General features: G+C 38.7%; 1 long non-coding RNA gene across 1 annotated transcript in view; it reads left to right on the top strand.

Annotated features, from left to right (window-relative positions):
* LOC117003356 overlaps positions 1–20,815 on the top strand; it is a 742,810-nt gene extending 721,995 nt beyond the window's left edge. The window contains exon 6 of the long non-coding RNA XR_004419500.1: positions 20,749–20,815. This is a non-coding gene — a long non-coding RNA (uncharacterized LOC117003356). The remainder of the gene's footprint in view (positions 1–20,748) is intronic.
* Positions 20,816–23,578: the final 2,763 nt, after the last annotated feature.

Below are 23,578 nucleotides of genomic sequence, written 5' to 3'. Positions count from 1 at the left end.
CTAGGGAAATTAAAATAGAAATACAGTACTACAAAGAAACAAACTCCAAACCCTGACAAAGTCAGAGTACAACCTGACACCCCGTCAGGCAGGGTGTTGATAGCAGTCCCATTCCATGGTGGCTGCATCCTCCTGCAGTGACAGATGTGGCTCAGTTGGAGCAGTGCTCCTGTAGAAGGTGCAGTTTCCCTCCGGAGGTCCAGAGGTGATGTGGAGAAATCCGGTTTTCCTCTGAAGTCCAGTGGAGAAAGGGGCTCCCTTAGTGTCCCCAAACATCTGTTTTTATCTTGGTAAGAAATGTTGGGCTCTTCCCCCTGGCTGGAGCAACTTCCCATGGGATGCAGTAATTTTATCAGTCCCACAGTGGGACTCAATGGCCATTAGCAGAAAATGACTCTCTGGAGGAAGGATGGGTTGTGAAAAGATAAAGAACAATGCCCTGCCTGCTTTCAATGGATGGGCCATTAGCAGAATATCTGCTGTTGAGATAAGGATCACTGCCCCCACCCTCAACACACACTCTGTATTGTTACCCAAGACAGTTGCCGACACCCGGACTTGCAGCCTATAATCAGGTGCGGCTTATTCATTTTTCATTTCTACGATAGAGGCAGACCTGAGGGGGAAAAAGTCCCTATCAAGTACAAATTATACAATGCCTTCAATCTGGAATTTTTAATGGAATTGCAGAAGTTTTCTCCAGCTGTCCAAAAGGGGTACAATAATTGGCAACGAGGTGGTGTGAGTACAGCCAGACTGCTGCAGGATTGGCAGCACAGTGAGCAGCTGCCCCACACAGCCCCAGGGTGAGCCCAGACCCGGGATGGGTGACACAGGGGCTCAATGAAGGACACTAACACCGAGCAGGAATTATCCGTAACACTCCTATTAAACAGCACCAAGCTGCAGCATCAGGAATAATCCATCATGAAGCCATAGAAACTGAAGGTGAGACTCCCCATCTCAGGTGTTAATTCTTCCAATAAAACTTTGAAAAACCTCACAAAAAATATGTATTTCTTTCAGAAGTAAACTGCTCCATCCTCTTTTGCATGTAAAAAGGTCTCTAAATTTAAGAATGAGCAAGGTTTCTTATTTTTGCGAAAAGAGAACAAGATTTATATTGACCAATGGAGATGATTAAAAGTGTAGGAGCCCTGTGGTCATACAAAGGAATTGAAGATTAAGAATTTTTTCAATTTTATGGAACTCAAGGAATGTTGAAGTTCATAAAATTCTTTTATATTGCTGTTTTTTGAGAAAACAGTGTTTTATAATGAATAACTTTTTTGTGACATTTTGAAAGGGAACACTTAATCTGAATAATTTAGATTCTGTTTCATTTCAGTATATATTTTACTTTTAAATTTTTAATATATTTTGGTTTATTTGTTAATATATTTATTGTTGAAAAGTGTTTATTTAACATTATGTGTCCTATTTTATAATACTTCCAAGTTATTTCTGCTCAGCATTTGAGTCCTTTGATAAAGTTGATTTCAACCTGATTTTCTGTGATGTTTGCAAAAATACTACCAATGATTTAATCATAAAATCCACACTGAGCAGTAAGTTACAAATAATAAAGTAACGTGATAATAAAGATCTGCCCAAGAACATTGCACATCATTTAAGTTAAGGCTTTGCAAGGTCTGTACTTTAAAAACAATGAAATTCACTAGAAATAATAACAGACAGAATTAATTAACATTTTCATACTCATTCTGTCTACATCCACCTCATTTTCCTTTCATTTTTATCTACTTAGTGTGTTCTTTTTTTCCTCTCCTCCCTTCCTTCTCTGTGCTTTGAACAGATTCTTGTGTATGAAGACTCTGTTCTTGGTTAAAAATTGAGGAACTCTCATGAAAGATTCCTCTCTTTCATCCAAGCATTTCTTTTGTTTACCCCCTCCTCCTCTGGCAGGTCTGAACATCTTTCACCACCTTTCTCTAGATTTTGTAAGGCATCAGAGCACACTTTGTTCCAGCCACCCCTCTTTATATCTCCAAGAATTTTCATCCTCTTGCGCTTATGTACTTTTAAAAGGGCTGAACACTGCAAGAACATTAAAGATCAGTAAAAACCATTATTCAGAATTTCATTATACAAGTACTTGAGATAGGCAGGTTTAGGAGGCAGTTAGACTCTGCTTGTTTTTATTACTTATACAGATACATATCTTTTTTTCCTGGTACCTTTTAGAAATGAGTGTTTTAACTCATTATCATCATAAATACGCTGCAATATTACCAAGCACCGTTCAGAAGCATTACCTCCCCTTGATGATGGCACTACCACTTTTGAGGATAGCCTGAGGAGTTCCCTGCAGCCAGAATGTGCTGGAATTCTAAGGAAAGCTTTACTTTGGTCTATGTTTGCCAGCAAATCCTCTTTGCATGGGGTTACTTTTGATTTTTTTCTTTAAGGTGTCCATGCTCAATACTTGCAGAGTCCTAAAGAGATTTAAGGGCTTTTTAAACAAAAACAGTTGATATTTCCTAGTTATGTTTGTGGATAAAAGTAGGAAGTTTACTTTGAAACTTAAACTTTCCTTTAGTTTTTCTCTGAAATTACAGTAGAATCTCAGTCAAAATTACAGTACTCTGTAATAGAAAGATAGTCCTAATTTCAGAAAGAGTTGTCAGTGGTGGCTCTCTGGAGTCTGTGGACTGTGAAATTCAGTCAGAAAAAAAGCTTAAGCTGATACACACTGGTAGGTATTGCCCAGGCTGAAGAAGTGCTGTGCTGGGAGCCTGGTTCAGCAATTCTTGCTCTGGTCCTGCCAAGCAGCAGATGTACCTGTTCTACTGCTCAGGACTCAGGGAAAGGAGAGATTATTTGAGAGGAGGGGATACTTTTCTGTTAAAGTAGTAGAAAAAAAAGAAAGAAAAAAACAGCACTCAGAAAGCCCAGTAAAACCATAAGTAATCAAACTTAGGACCAAGAAAAAAAGCTTCAACATACTTTACATTTATTTGCCAAAATTCATAGCAGCAAAGGATTTGTAGCATTTGGGTCTTACAATATTTATATCATTTGGGTCTTACAATATTTATATCATTGTAGGGTGTAGAAAATGAACAAAAAAGATAGAAAGTGGTATAATAACAATGAAAAAATAATGAAAAGTGGTAGCCTGTTTTTATTCCATGTACTAAGGCATAACTTCTAGTGATGGGTGCACAAAGCCAGAGGTGGGAAGAGAGGGAGGAGGTGTTAAAGGATCTAATACTGAAAGTTGACCTAAATAAAACAGGTTGATCAAAACCCAGCATGCTCTATATACGCATCCTTAAACAGGATAGAAATATTTATGTGTAGCAGTGCACAACTGCAAATAGCTGTAGCACCAGCAGAAGTTTGTATGTCTCCAAAGAGGGTACAGGAAAAAGCATCTTAGAATCAAAATTATATCATTCTTCCTGAAATTTCTGATTATGCTAAACTGAGAAAAATCTGATTGTGGTAAACTAAGAAAAGAATAAACTAAGAAAAAGCCTTGCTTTTCCATTTGCTTCTTCATTGTGCCCTACCTACTATGGAGCTGCCCCGAAAGAAATATTAGTAGAGTGTAGTAGGGAAGAGGAAAAGAAGAATTTGCCCTGCTTTGTTAAGTCAATCTCTTTGGATCTTTGGATTCCCTCCGGCTAAAATGGATTATTCTTTCCAGGGTTAAAGCCTGGCATCAAAGAAGAGCCTGTGTCCATAGTAAAGATAGGGGAGCTGAGTGAATTGAGTAAATGACTGCCCAGGGTGTCAGCAGAAATCTGACAGTTTGGCAAAGGCTTAGAGAGGGAGAAAGGCAGAAAATGAACAGAAGCCATCTGCTGCTCTTTGCCATGGATGAAACAAACTGATGTAAGTGATAACCATCCTTGCTGGCCTTGGTCTGCTCATACCTTTAGTCTCTCTAATTTATATTTATATTTTTGAGTAATGAGTAAATAAAATTTTCCCCTGAAGATTCGTGTCACTGCAAACCCACCACAGGCTCCTGGGAGGAAAACCTCAAGGATGCCAAATCCGACTGCAAGTTATTGTCACGGACACTGTGGGGAAGATCCTATGGATGCCAAAACCCCAACTGAGACACTGTCACTGACATGACTGGAAACCAGACAGGTGTATTCCTGCTTCAGAGAGGGCTTGAATCAGACAGATCTTTGCTGAGCACAGGACATGAAGCCAAATGTCAGAATTACACTAAAATGGAACCAGGGACAGAGGGGCAGATGAGAGAGAAGCTGCTGTTATAAAACCAGTCATAATTAGGAAAAGGACATAAATTTGAATTGCTGTTCATCGTCTTAAGTAAAAAGTTCTATCATCTGACTTATTAAAATGTAACATGTTATTCTATTAAAATCCATTTCTATTACACACATTCATAATGTTTATAACAAAAATTTAGGAAGTGAACTTTCTGCCTCTACATTTTTTGTTTAAACTTGCTGTGACTCAGAACAAAGTAAATATTACTAAATGCTCCTAGTGACAGCAGAGAAAATGTAGAGCAAATGTTTAGAGATATTTCATATCTTTATCATGACTGCTTTTTACCTCTGCATGAAATGTTAAAAGTTAGAGTAATTCTCTAACGCAAAGCAAGATCAGTTTTATTTTAATCAAGGTAGAAAATTTGAGCTTTCTAAATTACAGGGATAATATTATAAAAAGTTTGTGAAAGTAGGCTGTTGTAGTGTTTGAATTGGAGTCAGACCTGTGCTGCTGGCCTTCCACCATCAGATGTTTGGAATGTATCATTAAGAATTTATGAATAATTAAGCCAAACCAAAATATCATATTACACTGTCCTAAATATGAGCCTCTTACTTGTATGGTCTTTATTTGTATAAAATTAGCTGTCCACATATAGTCCTCTACCCACCATTGATTACCTAATTACACAATCACTCCATCAGTAAATCAGCACAACATCTGTGACCCTCCATGTCACTGTAGTCCCCCCTGTGATTCCCCAGGAGCTTTGCTGAGGCGTTTCTGCTGACATAATATATTCATTATCCATTAGATCTGGCACACACTCTGCAGTGCTCAATTACAATACAATCGAGCGCAGGGCCCGGTGTCAGCCCATGTAATGACTTTCTGATTATCTGTCTTTAAATGATGAATGAAATGAAAATGTACTATTCAAACCCAATGGAAGATTGCTAAAGATGCTAAATGGAAATTTTACATACATGCTTTATGGAAAGAGGGATGAGGTTAGAGGACAAGGGTTTGCCTCACATTCAAAAATAAAAGGTAGAAATCTTTTCTTAAGCCACCATAAAACCATCTGGTGAAATGGTGCTGCTGTTAAAGATGTGGTCTTGTGGCCATATATTTTCTGACCATCTCAGATGTTTTCAGTCTCACAGTAATTCACTGGAAGGATTTAAATGTCAATAATATTTTCAAATTAATATTTTCCTTTTTTGTTGGAAAGATTTAATTTCTAGAGTTAACTCTGTGTGTAAGAAAATTTCATTAGACTGAAGTTTATTATAATAAAGACCTGTGGAAGGAGTTACTTCAACTTATTTTTTAATTTTATGACTTATGGGAAAAGATGCTCTGCGTTGTTGCACTGTAAAATACATTTCTATGTGGAATTTGCAATTTTATAGCTTATTCTTAAAGACATGTTTGGGAGCAGCAGACCTGGCCTCCATTTTATCTTCAGATAACACAAGAAAAGATATTAATCTTTTATGATGAACATGTGTATTGCTGTGGAGTGCTGCAAAACCTGAGACAACCAATATCGTACATCACTGCCAGATATGGTTTCTTACATAATTTCCTAAAATCCCAACTTCAAACAGTGTGTAATCAAGACTTGAAGGCTGTTATCTCATTACCACCACATATCAGTGTGGGAAATAATATTTTAACTGAACAGTATACCTCTAAGTAAACTAAACAAAATGAGAGGTATCAGTTTATGCCAGGATTATAAATAGATGAGCGATTTGTAAGCAATCTGCTGTTCAAACAATTATGAAGCAGATGTTTAATGGTACAGTCATTTCTGTCTCTGTTTACATTCTTCGCTTATTTTGGTTATAATTGAAAATCCCATAAAGCCACATGTTGGACTGCTCTTTGACTCTTGCTTCAAATTACAGCTTCCCGTTTTGCACCCTTCAGTTGAATACTTCACATTTTTGAGTGGTGTGCAAGTTTGATGGGAAATGTAGCTCTGTTTTTTGAACCACAATGTGACCAATGGAAGAGGGTTTTTTTTTTTGCCAGAATACTGTAGAAGTTGTTAAAGACTTTTCAAGTGCATCCAGAAATGTTTATCAGCATCCTGGTATGTCCATTCTAGTAGTACTTTTAATACTTTTAATAGTAAATTATTTTTCCCTGACACACACTGTGGACAAATTAATTTTGCTCCTTGTAAATCTTGTGTGCACGTTCTAAATATACACTGAGTGAGAAATACACAAGCAATACACAAGCTTATGCTGTACAAAAACAAAGAAAGGCAGTGGCAATGCTCTGGAATTGGTAACAATGTCTAGTTCAGTTATAAAACTTGTGCTTTAGACCAGCTGAAATAAGTTTTGATTTAGAAATATTGTCCTGTTTGGAGAGTTTGAGGGAAGGAATCAAAAGAAATGGTGTATAGCTCAGTGGTTCTTCATAATTTTGGACAAATTTATGATTAAATTCCAGATGGAAATGAATTTTGTGTTGAAAGTAGCATCACTAACTGAAAAACTACACAAAGATTTCATTGCACTCAGGTGAGTATTTGGGGTTGTGTCAGCCCATTCCAGAAGCAGAAGCATTGAAAATATTTGTAGCCCCTTAAGAACTTGGAACCTTCTATTTTCCCCAAGCTCCAGGGTCTCATTTTGAGTAGATGTTCAATAATAAGTTTTCTGATAAAATACAGAGAAATATACCAAGATAACATGATATAGAGACATGGTGTCAACAAAAAAAAAGAGACATTCATCCCTTACAAATACATTAGTTGAATCTAAACCAAGGGACAGAGTTTCTCTGGGTTAGTCTCAGGAATCCAGATGAATAATACAACCTCATGAAACGACATTGTGGAATCTATTAAATAGAAAGAGGAGACCTCCTGGTGAAATAACTTTAACAAATGCATTACTATATTTCATCCTGTTCAGACTATTTAAATCATCATTGTCCTATGCCTCTCTTATTTTAGCTTTTAAGAAACCAAGGGCTGATTTTTTCAGAAGCCAGTAAATTATTTCAGTGAAATAACAGTTTTTCAGATGGCAAAAGAGTTGTCTGCATGCAAATATTTATTTTCAATGGTAAAGATGTTTCTATCAAATTTATAGTACAGTCCTGTCCCCCATTAAAAAAATTAAAAATCAAAATTCCCATGATTTACTATTTTTACTTGGTTGTAAAACCCAAAAGATGTTAAAGGCTGAAATGTCTGACAAGTAATTCTTGTTTTCTTCATTTAATTTTCTCTACTCTTTTCTCATTGGATGTAATCCCCAGCAGCTCTGAAGATTTGTAGTATCAGGTAACAAAGCTGGGATAATGCAGCAGAGCACAAACCCTAGGCTGTTCCTTAAAAAGGGGATAGAGATGACCTCTGAAAGAATAATGCAATTTAGTGCTGCTCCACTGGATTTACTCCTGTTTGTGCTTGTTAGCATTAGAAGGCAAAAAGCCAGACAGCAAGGAGAAAAAAAAAGTGTGAGGAAAGTCAAATAAAGGTAAATGCTCAGGAAGATTGTAGCAATTTTAAGATCGTTGTATTAGATTAGAAAATCTTCAAGTTTACAAATTAATTGGCATAAATACATGTACTAAATAATTATGAATTATAATTATATTGAAGCCTAATTATACTATCTCTTTCTTCTGTAAATCAGGTGCTGATCTGTAAATAACTAGCAAAATCTCATGAACAACATATATTTAGTATTTGTTAATGTTTTAATGTTAGACAATTACAGTACAGTTCAGAATTTTGTCATTCCTAGTAATTTTTTTCCTTCTTTCTCTTTTTCTTTTCTCCTCTCCTCTCCTCTCCTCTCCTCTCCTCTCCTCTCCTCTCCTCTCCTCTCCTCTCCTCTCCTCTCCTCTCCTCTCCTCTCCTCTCCTCTCCTCTCCTCTCCTCTCCTCTCCTCTCCTCTCCTCTCCTCTCCTCTCCTCTCCTCTCCTCTCCTTCTCTTTCACACTGGCACTTTTCCTCGCTGGGCCAAGGGGCTCTCCAGGATTCCAGCCCCCCTGGCTGCTGTGCCAGTGTCCAGCCAGTGAGATGCTGGATAGAGAAATTCCATGAAGTGAACTGAGGAAATTTCACACACGAGGAAATTTCAAGGAGTGATGAGGAGTGAGTGAATGGAGTGCAGACTGAGGCAGGACCTTCCTGCCCTCCTGGTCCTGACACTGTACCCATAAAAGAGCTCAAGATGTCGCATTTGCTTTAAAGGATTTAAAGGATTTATCCTAGCCTGGGATACAACTCCCCTTGGGCTTGGAATTACCTCAAGTGATTTACAGCTTGTGCTGAAAGGCTCCATTATACTCCCAGGCTCTGTTAGTGGTATGGGATGGATGATTTAGGATGGAGGCTATCAGAGGTTATTGGGTTGTCTGGATAAGTGAGGAGATTTCTGCCTCTGTTTCCTACTCATGTAGTTTTCTCAACCTTTTATTTTCAGGGCATATTTTTCAGGAAAAAAAGAAAAAGAAAATCCATTGTGGCAACCTGGTGGAAATGAGAGTACAGTAATTTCACTAATACAAGCCGCAGCAATTTGACAAAAATTTTGGTGGAAACCCGGAAGTGCGGCTAATAGTCGGGGGCGGCTAATATGTGAATAATTTTCTGACATTTACAACCCCAGACATGCCAGCCAGGGCGCCGAGCCAAGCACCTGCCAGTAAAAGGCGGCATTCGGCGATTGTTACAGTGTTACTGTGTTGCCCTGGCTCCCTGCAGGCAGCACGGGGGGCGGGGAGAGAGGCGGGAGAGCTCTCTTTCCTCCTCTGCCACAGCCCGGGGAGGACGGGGGGGAGGGCGCGCCACCATTGCTGCGGCTCGGGGAGGAGGCGGGGTGCTTTGTCCGCGCCCACCGCCGGCGCCACGGGCGCGGGAAAGCTCCATCCCCGCCCGCCGCCGCTGCCGTAGGAGCGGGGGAAGCTCCGTCCCTGCCTGCCACCGCGGGGCAGCGCCGACCTGGGGTGACCGAGCCCAGGGGCAGCGGCGGCCGGCCCCGAGCTGCAGCACCGTGCTGGCCCACCTGGCCCCGTCAGCGGCCCCTAGCGGGCCGAGCCTGCACAGCCTTAGCTCAGCCAGTAAACCCCGCCCTCCCGCGGTTCTGTTACTAATTGCACGCGGGTCCTCGCTGCGAACGACAGAGCGGCTTATATTCGGGTGCGGCTTATTTATGGACAAAAACCGAAATATTTGCCAACACCCAGAGATGCGGCTTATACTCAGTGCGGCTTGTATTCATGAATTTACTGTAATCTTTCAGTGGTCAATTGTTATTTGCCTCCATTTTGTTTAATCAGGCACACGTAAAAATATACTGCAGGTGTGTGTAAATATATATATAAATAAATAATATCAGCTAAATATATATATATATAAATAAAATCAGCTGATGAGCATCGTCTGACATCATCTGGTACGTGATGCTGTGTGGACAGTGAGGCTGAGAAGCACAGCCTTAAAGGACACTCTGAAAAGCTTAGGACATCTGCTTTCCATGATATCAACTACAGCTGCATTTCAGTGGTATTGGACATCATCTGCTAGCCCTATTATTCTGCTTGCAAGTGATTAAAAAATATTTATGCAAGTAAAAACTACAACTGTTAGGCTTATCTCTGATCTTTGATAGAATAGTGGTGTGCCCATTCCTGATTTGAGAAACCCAGAAAAATGCATAGGTGCTTGCCAAAGGAGTTGTTAGCTTCTACTAAAATACACATTGATGATGCTGGGAAACAAAAAGGCTTTTAATTAGAAAACTTGGTTTTGCTACTAACTGGAAATAGAGCTTCAAGTCTCTTCGTAAAAATAACTTTCAGTCTCAAGCTTCTTACAGTATTAAACAGTAGTTTAAATACTCAACAACTGGAAGGCCAATGTTTTTGCAAGCCATGTGGGGTTTGAGTTCTCAGCAATCAGCACATTTCAAAGCCAGGTTTAAATCATTGGGCAAGGAGTCCAACCTTTCCTCTTATTTTCATATTTGATCACTGTTTCCCTGCAGATAAATGATGAAGACAAGAGGGTGAAATAAAGCTTTCTGGTTTCAGTTGTCATCTTTTAAAACAATGCCTTATAATTTGATAAAAATGCAAAGCATAACATACCTCAAGAGCTTAAGAAATAAAGCTGGGTTTCTGTTTTCAAAGTAGCAGAGATTCCATCCTCTCTCACTTGGTTGTCAGGTTTTGATTGACAGTGATTTTCCTACAGTTATCCCCTGCTTCAAAATATCATGGGAAGGATATTATGCATTCCCAACCTGTCAGCTTTGGCTGCCTTACAGAGTGTTCAATTATGCTCTAATCGAATAGCTGCCCAGTGTAGGCCACATAATGACTTCCTGATTATCTGACTTTAAATGATAAAGAAATGAATATGTAACACTCTTTTCAAACACAGGATAGTCACTGAGCCAAATGAAAACTGGTTTTGTGCCCTTTTGTCTGAAAAAAAAAGAATATTTTATTGTAATTCCATTCAACAAGTTTTTCTGTTGCTTGTTTTGCCTTCATTAAGATAAACAGGGAATGAGTTTTCTAGGAAAATGCTGGTCTTTTTGTTTTCAAACAGATACTGAAGGCGCTAAACACTGTTTAGATTGTTCTCCTTCCTCTCTTTACATTGACTTGTTATAAAGAGCAAGGTCAGATTGATATGATCAGTTCCTATTGGGAATATTTCAATACTTGCTGGCGCTGCAACAAGTCTGTTTCAAGTAATTTTGTATAGACAACATTAAGGTCTGCATAAATTATTTAGTGGCAATAGTGCTGGATGTTTTTCATTTCCAGTCTGTGGTATTAGTACTAAGCAACCAACACAGCATTTGAAATCAAATAAACCTTCACCACCTCACTGGGATTGCACACATTTATTATTATAAGTCAAAGGCTTGTCAGGGAGGTTCTTCAGCCTCATTAGCCAATAGCCCATGATGGGCAGCTTTCTGAAGCACTTCAGCTTAGTTTTAGATATGATTGATTGTGTCAAAGTCTTTTGTGGAAAGTTGCCCTGATACAAAGAAAATATAAAGCAGCATCTGATGTTTGAACACAGTCTGGTACTTGGGCTTCTATACCACTAGGAATATTGTGTGATGTAATAGATAAAAAGAATATTTGTGTGAAGTTGAGCTCATCTTAAACTTTGTTAATTGAATAAAGACTGGCAGCCCAGGCCCAGCTCTTCAATGAAAGATGCACTTGGACCCCATTCTGAGCAATCCATCCCCTAAGATCAGCTCCTGAATTTGCATTCTTTCTGATTTTCAGCCTAATGTAGAGATGCAACAGCCATGTAAAATTCTCCAATTTGGCTGCAGCAGAACTGTCTTTTCAGTATAATAATTTTACTGTTATTTTTCTTATTAGGAAGATCAGGTCTGGGAATAGGATCTCAAGGGCCACTTGATTCTTGAAAATGCTCCAATGACTGAAGTATTTGAGAAACAGCCCCTCTTCATAGGGCAGCATTTTGGGAATGACCCCTTGCCTCAGAACAAATCCCTGTTGTGTAATGGAGAGATTGATGATGATCCAGTCATGGCTGTGTGTTGAGACATTTCTGTGCCTCTGTGGTAGAGCAGCTGAGAGGGGAGGTGTGCTGTGATTTCCATCCCAGCTGCCAGGCATTACCAGTCGGGCTGACCTGAGCAGGAGGGCATTTCTGTAAACCTGCAGGTCTACTTCTGAAATGTTTTCTGGATGTTTATATTGCCACCCCAAGAAATGCCACAGTTTGCATTTCAGTAGGTGATGGTTGCATATTGCAAGCTGTAAAATATTATAACATTCTTGCAGTATTGCATCTCCATGTCATGAGAGGAGCAGTGAGTCAAGGAAGAATGTGTTCTGGGAGGGAAGAGCTATGGGAACATGTCCATGCCTGCAAGAGCAGAATGAGGCAGAAGAATCTGGTCAGGCAGTGAGTCTGTGGATGTTAGCAATAACTTCATCAAATCAACAAGCTGCCAATAAGAGATAATAGTGCAGTTCAGCTTAACTTGATATAGCTAAACTGCCTTCCTGTGCTATACAGCCCTGTTAAAGTGTGCAAAGTCAATTCAGCTTTAGACTCAGCTGTTTTCCTGTAATTTTTACCCAGTTACTCTCCATATTTCATTTCTAGGGGCTTGTAATATGTTTTACCAAATATGAGAATTGATTTACCTAAAGAAAACTACTGAAGGTTTGAAAACAAAGCTTGTAGCTTAGTAGGTTGATTCAGGAAATCAGAACACTTGTAATATTTTCTCCTGTGACTTGAAAGGGACTAAAGTGATTTTATATTAGGTATAAATAACATCCATTTTGAAATTAAATAAGTATTCCTGGATTCTGGAAATACATGTGGTTTTTAATTAAACTTCTTGGGGCTACATTTTAACAGTCCTAGCTACTACCTCACAGCTGGAACATACAACACAGGTGAAACTAAGGGGTAGCAAGCTCTTGCACAGTTAAAGTACTTTCAGCTGCCCAAGTTCACTTGATTTTGTACTGCTGTGCTTGTGATTCTTTAAATTAGCTACAGCTGAGCTGGCTGCAGCTAATGAATCGCTGCTGTGAGTGTTGTTATTTCCTTAGTAGATCCGAAGTGAGATGGAGGATATTTCTGGGTTTTGATCAGGTAAGGTAGTATTTATACGTAAAGCAAACAAAATTTAATTAGCTAATGTGTCTCTTTTTATTTTCTTCTAATTTATCTTTTGTGGTCTTTCTGTGCTAATTGTTATTATGCTGAACTGAGGTAATTATAGTGTGTGTCTATACTGCTGCAGTGACAATTAGTTACAATGCAGGCAGACTAGTTCTCTGTTCCTCACCCCTGCACTCTGCACCTTAGTACACTCAACTATCTGAGTGTCTGCCCTGGTTATTTGGGTTTTTGTTATTGTTGTTGGTTTCTGTCCTTTTCTACACTTTTGTGTAGCTGCTGTGTTCATTTTAGCAGTACTTGAGCTGCTTACTCAGAAGTGATGTCTGTATGTCACACTAATACAAGGACACTTTATCTAAGCCTCTGGAATTCAGTAAAGAAGAACAAAATATATGTAATTTAAAAGCTATTTTGAAAACTAAATAATGTAAAATTAAGATGAGAAAAAGCTAATTCACTTGTTTCTTAGTTCATGTAAACATTTAGAGCAAGAAAAACTAGAGATACAACTCTGAAATTTTGTTTATTAAACAGATGAGGGGAATAGAAAAACAGTCAAAAATGCACTCTCTCTTCAAAAGTTGTTGTGGGAAAAATGTGCCAATATATTTTGTCATACTTTATGAACTGTACTATTCTTTCTCTTTTGCTTTCATTCCTCCTCACATTAGCCATGTAGCCTCATCCACAGGTATTGATGGTTAATTCTTGAAGAGGCAAATCCCACTAAATTAAATCTTTCTGTTGTGAACTCAGGCAACATAATATGACTTGTTTTATAAAATGTCCTGTTTTAGAGCTAAAGTAGAATATATAATAGAAAGAAGGATAAAAGGTGGCAGCAGATATACCCCTGACAGTCTCTTTTCCTGAGTTCTGTAGTATGAAAATCTCAGCTAGACCAGCATGTTATGTTACATTTTATTGGGCCTTAGAAAGACTAAGTGAAGATGGCATGCAAACAGTTCATCAAGACCAGAGTGAACACAAAAACAGAAAAGCTTTTCTGTACTTGTAACAGATTAGTGTGTGCTCTGATGATGTTCATCAGGCAGGCAAACCTGATTTTTCATTTCTGAAGTCTGATTGCACAAGAAGCTTAGTTGATGCAGACAGAACAGAATGGCAACATCAGTAAAGGGAAATATGACTTGTTAATTCCCCAGAACAAAGGTGTGTTGCTTCTTTACTATCAACAGTATTATCAATCAGAGATGATAGTTCTTTTAAGAGGGTAGTTGCCCTTTTATTGACTTTCTGAATTCAGATGAGTTAAATTAAATATATAACTTAGGGTTGTATCTGTGTGGAGGACTCAGGAATATTTCTGGGGTGTGTGGCATAATGACTGATAGAACTGTGTTGGCAAGTTGTGCATTTCTAATAGTATCAAGATTGTTTCCTGTCAGATTCAATTACTCCATGGAAAATTCAGGCACAAGCAGTAGTCCTGAGAGCTCACAGCAGTGCTCCTTGAAGGCTCTGTGCAGGCCTGCAGCATTTTTCCCAGTAATTAGCAATTGTTTAATTTTTCCTGTTTGGTGGTGTTTTTTGGTTGGTGGTGGGGTTTTTGGTTTTTTTTGTTTTTTTGTTTTTTTTTTCCTTAGTATTGATTACTCTATAGCAACATGAAATTATTGATTAGTGTTTGTGTGGTTGGTCCACCAAGTCCTGGGACATCCAGAAGCAGGTTTTGGATGCTTGCTGGAAATCCCATGTTGGTAAGCAGGAATAACAGAGGGCAGTGCAGCAAATGGAATAGTGAGAAGGTTTTAAGGAGTTTATTCTTGTGAAAGGGGAAAAAAAAATGCCAGGGATGTCCCTGAGCCTGGATGTGTATAGTATACACGAGTTTGGTTGTTTTTGAAAGGAAATCCAACATGCCTCCTCTCCCAGGCCCCTCTGGTGTGTGGGGCAGTCTCTGGGGTGGTACCCACAACATCTCCTCTTCTGTTCACTGGAAAGAACACAACAGCACGGGGACTTTTGCTGGTGTTGTCATTCTGGATGGCTGGATGAGGGCAGCAGCAACAAACGTGACCTTTCAGTTCAGTAATGTGACTCTGGGGTATGCACTTGAGGATCATGAGATTGCACAGTGAGTTTGGAGCTCTCAGCTGGACACAGAGCTTGTGTCAATGGGGCTGCTCCCCTCCACAGCAATCTGCAACGATGTGCAGCTGGCAGAGGATTTGCTATACACAGGGAAAGGCTGCAATGACCTTGCACTGGAGTAGTGTTTAAAATCTGCTCTTTCATGTTAAATGAATGAGGGGGGGAAAGGATGGGTCAGATGCTGTACAATGACAATTAGGATAATGGGTAACCTGTCATGCAAATGAGTCTAAAAGGCCTTTAATCATTGGGCCCACAGGAGAAAGGATCTGAATTTATAACTACTTGTTATAAATGCATTAAGAATAAATACTGGGAAAGGGAAAAGGACTATTTAACCTGAAGGAAAATGTGAATAAAAAAACCTGGAAGGTACCATCTGGCCATGATCAAAGTGGATCTGTCCAGTTTACCGGGGATTGAGATTCACCTTTGAAAAGTTCCATGGGGTCATCAGAGCTAACTTATTTCAAGAGGGATGGCAGTTGGCAAAGACTATAAGAATGGGGTTAATTGCAATAGTGAAGGATTGTCCAGCTAGCCAGAGTCTTTTCCCTTATAAAAAGATGTATCTAAGTCAAGAAATTCTACCTCCTTTCACAAAACAGAAGTGTAGCATTGCAGAATTAAATGTGGTGGGAGAGTAGCAGGTGGTATCTTTGGGAGCAGAAAGGGGCTATAAATAGTCATTACTGGCTTGTGAAGTTCAAAGGACTTAAGAAAGAAGAGTGGGCTGAAATATTTACTTTTTTTTCCTTCAACCCTGTCAATGTTGACATTTGACATAAGGTAGGAGAACAACTGTGAGCAAAACATAATGATTGTAAGCAGCAGCAAAAAATATTTCATTGCACAACAATGCTGAACGTGGATTGTCTCATCATGTGTTAATGCTACCCTAACCACTGAGAATGAGTAGGACAGCCACTAGACACTCTTTTTTAAAGAAGAAAGTATGGCTTAATGAAGTTTTGTAGTTGATTATTGTAGAAATTTTATCTGAAGCCAGTGCCAGTCAGTATTGCATTTACTTTGTGATAAACACAGTTACACACCTTGTCCCCTTTGCACACTAACATACCACTTATCTGTACTCGTCTGGTTGTGCTCTATGTGGACAGCACCTGTCAGATTAAATCAAATTCTTTTTCTTTTTTGATGGTCATTTGAAAAATATGCATTCAAGAATACATTTTTGATCACAATTCTGTATATAACTGCACTAGGAAGCAATTTGTCCAGGAAGATACACGAGCTGTGAAGCAGTTTCATCAGCAGTTGACTTTCTTTTAATGTGCTTCAAATCATCCATGAAAAATTCTCTACTAAAAATCAAAGACAAGATATGGTTATTCTTATGTGGGCTATGAAAGTACCTGAGTAATGTAGAGTTATTAAAAAACTGTTTTTAAAAATTCTGAAATTTTCAACCATGTATGCTTCCGTATCCTGTCTGACTTAGCAAAGTTTGAGGGCTCTGACTATTTCATTACAAATTTCTATTTTAATTATTGGGAATTAAAACCAATTAAGGCAGGAAATGCAGCTGAGCTATAGACATTGAAGACTTTCTAGGCAACCAAAAGTAAATCTTCCAAAGCTAAAGATATGTAGTTTACTTTAAAGACATTTTTTAGAGAATGGGGTGTCATCTTGCAGTGCTTTATAATATATTTACTAAGAAAAAAACAGGATATTCAAATACACAGAAAAGAACCCTAAAAGTCACTGTAGTTTCTGAATTTCAGGAAGAAGAGAAGAGTTAAGTCAACAAAGCTATTTGGTGTTTGTTTTCTTAAGAAAATGGTAGCAATGTACAGGTAGATTGTACAAAGGAAGTCTGAGGTTTGTGCTGTTTGTCTGCAGATTTTAGAACAGGATATGTGATTTAGCATTGAAGTATTTTCATACCTGCACCTTCCAACCCTCCAACCCCCATCCCCTCCCCTTTTCTGGATGTACGTGATAAATGACAGATTCTCCCCGATTATATTCCTGTGGTACTCCAAAATAATTCTGCAGACATGGTAAAAGCTTTTAGAGACTGTAAAACTGATTATCTCTTCTGTAGCTCTTTTCATCTTCAAAGCACTTACCAACATTAACTAATTAATCCTCACAGCATCCCTCTGAATTAGATATCGTTGCCATTATACAGATGGAAGAATTGAAGCAAACACTTCGTGAGTAGCTCCTGAACACCAAGGCAGTTGGTGACAGAGATGCAATTAGTATGCCCCGGTTCTCTGACTGAACTGCCCCACCGTTCCTCTCTTGAGAAATGTACCTATAGATACATTTGTACCTATTGGTTGTACAGTTTCTGTTAATAAAACCTTTTTTTTAATGGGAAATTTATTTATAGTTAGACAGACTATTATCTTTTTAAATCCCTCATGTTTTCTGACTGGACCAAGTTTCTTAAAGATAAATCTTTCCTGTAAGGAAAGGTGATCCTGTAGGATCACCGTCTGCTGACTGCAAAGTTCAAAATTAAAGAGCAAGCATTGTGGTGTTTAGGCAAAAAGCAGAAATTGGCAAACTAGCCTCATTCCTCTAGTCTGAATTTAGTGCCTTGTTTATCAAAGTACTTAGTATCATACAACTGAAACTTAAAAACAGACAGATTTACACTGCTGCTTTAAAGAAATAGTCTACACAATAGAAGGCTTAAGTTGTAAATGTCCAGAAGACAGAAGTTTCAGGTGTGGTTGAGAACTCTCCCATGTCCTTCAGGGATGTGTTTTTAACCATCTCAGAGGCTGATGAGCACTTGGCTGCATTTCTTTGATGTCTGTGGCAGCGCTTGCCATTTGAGGGACTGTTGGCCAGAACAGCTCCTTAGGTGTACAGTAAGCACAGGGCTGGTGAGCAGAAGTTGGGATTGTTGGTGCCAGGCTTCAGCTCTCTCTGGTCGCCACTGCTGGGGCTGTAGCTGCTCCTCAGCAGGGTGAGGGGGGTAACTCTGCTCTTTGGGAGCAACGAGAGCTGCTCTGAGCAACCCAGGGTGGGGGCTCAGGTGCTGTCAGTAAATACTGCTCAAAGTTCAGCAGACATGCTCTTAAATTAATATTTAACCAGATTACTACATTTTGTCTGCTTCATTAATTTTTTATTAATTTATGAAAATGCTGTTGATGGAAGTAATATTGGCAGGGTGTGTTTTTTTGGTTTGGATACTGGGTTTTTTTTAATATCTTCTGGTAAATGGAAACTTATCTTCCTTATAAACGTGTACCATCAAACAAGCCATATGGGGCAAATGTTCTAATAAGACAACAATTATTAGGGCATGATGCATTAATGTTTTATGTTGTTCATAACTCAGCTATTAGAGATTAATAATGGAGATGTGAGGGGAATGCTATCTTAAGTGTTTATGATTATGTTAATATTAAGACAGTATAGGAGAGGAAATTGCTTTCAGGTAGTTACTTTTATTGTTTGTAGAGAGAGTATTGTGCAGGAAATGTTCTTTCTATCTTCTTCCAATAATTCTCAAGCAGTTCTGCTGAATTGAAGTTACAGGAGCAACTCTCCACGACTACAAATCTATGAGACCCTCTTATAATTTAACTTTCTTAAAAATAATTCTAGAGTTGTCAAAGCTGAAACTCTTTACCCCAAATTACTGGGGAGTAAGATTTCCAGAACTTTAATTGATTTTGGAAATTTCACAGTTTTTCATTTTATGTCTGATACAAATCCTAATGGTTCAGAACTCTGTTATAATCTTACCTGTGCTTGTGCATTTTGCCCATGCACTCAGATTGACAAAGCCAATTATGGATAAGCAGCTGTCCTTTCTAAAGGCAGAGAAGAATGCTTGGAAAGTTTGGAGGCAGTATTTAATGTACAGGGATAGGCTGAATAAACGTAGTAAGGAGAAGGAAGGGAAAGGAGGGGATGGCTGGAATTTTGTAAAGCTGTTTAGTTGTGTGCATAAAAAAATATATTCTAAGTACAGGGGTTTTTCTTAGCTTTTGTGGGATTTTTTTTTTGTTTGTTTTGTTTTTGTTTTTTTAACTTAAGCAATTGCTGAGTATTTTCCCTTCTACAGAAAGTCCCTGAAACAAAAGTGCCTTTTGTGGGAGAAGAGAATTCTTTGCTATGCATTAGCAACCAATGCACTTCAAAAGGATGGTGTGTCATTTTGTTGCTGTAGGTAGAATGAAAATGTGGTATTCACACCTTTATGGAGCAATTCTGTCTGGCCCTCCTCTGTCACAGAGTATATGTAGCTGTGTGGTCTTCACTTGGCTCCATTACTCTGTGTTGAATTTTTGCTCTCTGCCCTTTCTCTTCAAACCTTTATCTTATTTTCTGATCAGAACCTGAACCCTGTAACAGTTGAGTTGAGCTTATAAGATGCTGAAGTGAGATGGAAGTTGTGTGATACGAGCTCACTTCTGCAGAATTGCTCCTACTCCCAGCACACCACAAAGTTATTTGTGTCTCCCTGCTGCTCTCGAGTGCCTGCACGGGGACTGTCACTGCTTCCACCCAATGTGTGAAACACACCGCTGTTTATCACATCCCAGCAGGCAGGCTACTGATATTTTCAAACAGCACTACTGCACCCTTATCTCAATAGCACTAATATTATCCCCTGCCAAAACAGACATGATATATTGAAGTATCTGTAACCGTTACAGGATCTCTGCATATTCCTTGAATTTAGCCTGCAGCAAGTCTGTCATCCATGGTGATCCTGATGTTGCAAGAAGCAGCTTAAAAAGATCATCAGGGCATTGGTGCTGACTTAAAAGCAGCATAGACACCACTGACCTGTGAATTGAGACATGTCCATTAAAATAGGCTACCTGTTTTTCCTCCTTCCCTACTGCTTCTTTATGTGCTGGTAGTAGTCCCCTGTCCTCTTTGCAACCCTCCATCAGATAGAGGTGGAGTTCAGATCAAAGCCATAAAACAGCCAGAATCATAGCTAGATTATCTAATTTTAAAACAGTTAAAAATAGTTAAGAAAATAGATTCCAATCCACTGAATTCTATTTAAGTTTTGAGAAAATTTTCCTTTCTTTTTGTTTTGCTGGCTGGATTAAACCTAACACATAGGAAAAAAGACAAGTCCAATACTGCAGACTTTTTAATGTTTTATTATCTACAATATTTGTTACAAGAGTGCTCAATTACACCACAACAGTGCAGAGATCCAATCTTCACAATGTAATGACTTCCTGATGATCTGTCTTTAAATGAGAAATGAAAAGAATATGCTGCCTTCTAGCTGCATATACAACAAAGTTTATTGCCACCCAAAATTGCTTTTTATTCCCTGGGTGTGTGGGGAGGTGTAGAAGGTGGGTTGAAACCAGACTTTTTTCTAAACTGTCCTCAGGTATATTATTGGGATATATTTCCAGTGCTGTTCAATCTCCCTGAAATGCAAAAGGGAAAAGTGGCTGTATGGGGTTAATCTTGGGATTTTGCAAAAGAGATCAAATTTTGATCAAATCAAAACCCACGGCTATTGGTGAACCACAGGTTCTCCTTGATCATGTAAGTCCTTCCATCACCCACTCCAGCACGGTGCTTCTGAAATGCAGAAATCTGTCACTTCTGAGATAAAGCCACTAATCCACCTCTCTCCTTGACACATTCTCTGTTCAGTGGGCAGATTTCTTATATGGATATTTTCTGTCACTTTTGCCAGTACTACCTCTGTGTCATAAGCTGATGGCTTTAACCAGTGATTTTCTGTTTTTCAGACTCGACGCAGAAATCCAAACACCTCTCTGTGAAGTGTTTTCAGAGTTCATCCCCTGCTGAAAGTCTCCTCAAGGTAATGGTTGTGAATGACAGCAGGCATATTGTAAGCTAAATATTTGAAAAGTGTTTCTTGCTCATACACAGAGCTTGTGAATTCTATAGTCTGTGTTATTTCTCTCAGTATCAGCATCAATCTTGCTGCTTAAATAACCATAATAGTCCTTGTTCTGATTATTTGGGGTTAATTTTCCTCTTTTGCAGTCCCCCTATCTCTATATCCTGCTTGATTTTTCCTCTGTTCTCTCTGAGAAGTCAGCTTGATTATTGCCTTTAACTGCTTTTAATTTTTTGCCACATCTGCTCAAGTATTTAGTATATTTCTCTCTTCAAAATACATTTGGTGTCCATTGTCATGAGCTCATGCACTTTATTTCTGAAATAGGTCTCAATCTAGTTCCAGTGGGATTTTTATATAAACTCATTGTGTGGGTTTCAAAAGGATTTCCAGTGTAGTGGTTCTTTTTGGATTCTTTAGTGGAAGGCTTGTGTTCAAACCTTTGATTGTGTCTATGTGCAAACATGTGGATGCATCTGAATATCCACTTCTGTATGTATATATAAAATATATGTGTGTATGTATACAAACTTTATATATACACCTGCAACTTCACTGCTGTAGTGAAAACAAACCACATAGATATGCCTGGATCACTGAGACGCTCTTTTGAGAAGAGAGGATGTTGTGATGACTGTAAGGTTCCTTATAATCTATTGAGCTACTTCCTGAGCTGTGGTGTTAGTTTTGTGCTCTGCAGAATGAACAACATCCGCTGTATTACAGGCTGCAGTGAGGGGGTTTTGAGTAGTTGCAGTTCTGAGATTCCTACTGGCACTTGCAGGAATGTTCTTGCCTTGTCTTGGGCTCCTTTTGGCAAGAAGTTCTATTATTCCAGAAAATAAAAATGTATATGTTACTCCCAGTGCTTTGCATTTCTGGTGAAAATTCAAGACCTAGGATGTAATCAGGAGTCTTTTCAAGTGCACTGATTGCTGTTACTGTCTTGCTTAGGTCTGGGTGCAGCAAGGTGGTCAATTGTCCCCCCTGTCTCACTGGTTTGTAGTCTGCTGTTGTAAGGAATGACTGAGGAGGGGTTTCTCACTTCCTGTGGCTACCCTAGCACTTGTTAATTATTTCTCTTGGTATTTAGAGGCCTATTTTACAATATGGTTCCTTCTCACAGCAGAAAGGTCTTGTCAGCAGAAGACTATGGCATATATAAACTGGTGGCATGAGGGGTTGTGTCTGTCTGCAGAATCCCTTTCCACTTGCAAGTTAGAGATGTGCTATTTCTAAGGACCTATTTCTGAATTTTGTGAGTCAACATAACACTTAGGGATACTACTTCCGTGATTTCACTGTTTGGATAGTTAAAGATGGTCACAGGGCTGCTCGTACATGCAGGTTACACAGAACTGCCAGATCTGTAAAAATCTGTAGCACGTGCGTGGCACAGCCAGGCAAAATCTTGTATTAGAAGACTGAAAAATTTAGACTGATTATTCTGGGAAAGTAGTAGTCAAATAAGACAAAATTAACCTACTTGTCAGGGGGAAGATGTGGTCAGAAACTTACAAATTGACAATGGAAATTCCTGATCCTTTCACTTGGCATGTTTGGTCATTGTTTATTGTTCTGTTGCCTTATCCTGATGACTGCCAGCCCCTGGTCCCAAAGGCTCTGGCATCTGTGATGCTAATGCACCACAATCTGTAAGCAAGTTGTTGGATCTGATCTCTCATTTTCTTACCTGCAAAATCATCAGTTTCTAAGCAGGTCTCAAATATTCAAGTGTATTTTTCAGCTATGAACTCGGTTTTTGTGCATGTGTATATTATTCAGACTGATAAGGGGAGAAAACTTGGGAAATGGATGTTTTTATCATAGATCATCTCTTCAATTGTGTTAATTATATTTATTCCTTCAGATCCCTAAATGAATTGGTTAGATTGTTCAAGAGGACAGAAATTTGGAATACAGATTTCTACTAGTAGTTTTTTAATAATAAATGTATTAAAAGGAAGTGAATGCAATCCAGATGTGCCCCAAACAACTGGATTAGAACATTCAGTAGCAATTCACAGGGGATATTTTTACACAACTTGTATCAATGGGATGTATTAATCCAGTTTCTCATGAGATGGTAATTGCACTTAATGAAAATGTAACATAAATTTTAGCTATTCAAAGCCACATTCTCTGTGGATTTTTGTTGATATTCAGTTAATAGGAGAGCTCATGGTTTATGCAAAATTGTTACTTTGCACCTTTCTTCTGCTTGGGAATTCTTTCTCTGTATCTTAAGTATCATTAAATGTGATCAATTCCATTTGGAACTGATACTTTATTTTCAGTCCCAGAGTTACTTGGCTTGTTCAGGTCCACAAAAAATTTTAGAGGTCAGTTGAGGAAGAGATATTGGGTAGCCAGTTTCTCTTGTCTCTAAAAGTTTCCACTGCTTTTGTCTTGCTTTGTTGCCTGATATAATGCAATAAAGAACACTTCCAAAAGTGCATATTTGTGGAACTGCTTTAGAAACTTAAAGTACATTGTTTCAGAAACTATGGTAAAATAGCAGAAAATAATTTAAATACAACTGCAAATATTGAAGTTGGTACCTAGAGGGATTATAAACTAGGATTTTGCCAATCATGAATAAAAACCAAAGCTCCTGTATTGCTGATGTCCTGTGAAAACACATGATGGAAAGAATAAAGAATTACACATGTAATTTGGGCTTTCCCAGTGGAAATTGATATTTACTCACTAGT

The sequence above is a fragment of the Catharus ustulatus genome, chromosome 15, assembly GCF_009819885.2.
Source record: "Catharus ustulatus isolate bCatUst1 chromosome 15, bCatUst1.pri.v2, whole genome shotgun sequence".
Lineage (NCBI taxonomy): Eukaryota > Metazoa > Chordata > Aves > Passeriformes > Turdidae > Catharus > Catharus ustulatus.
The sequence above is the reverse complement of the archived record's forward strand: the minus strand, read 5'-3'. Positions and strand labels throughout refer to the sequence as shown.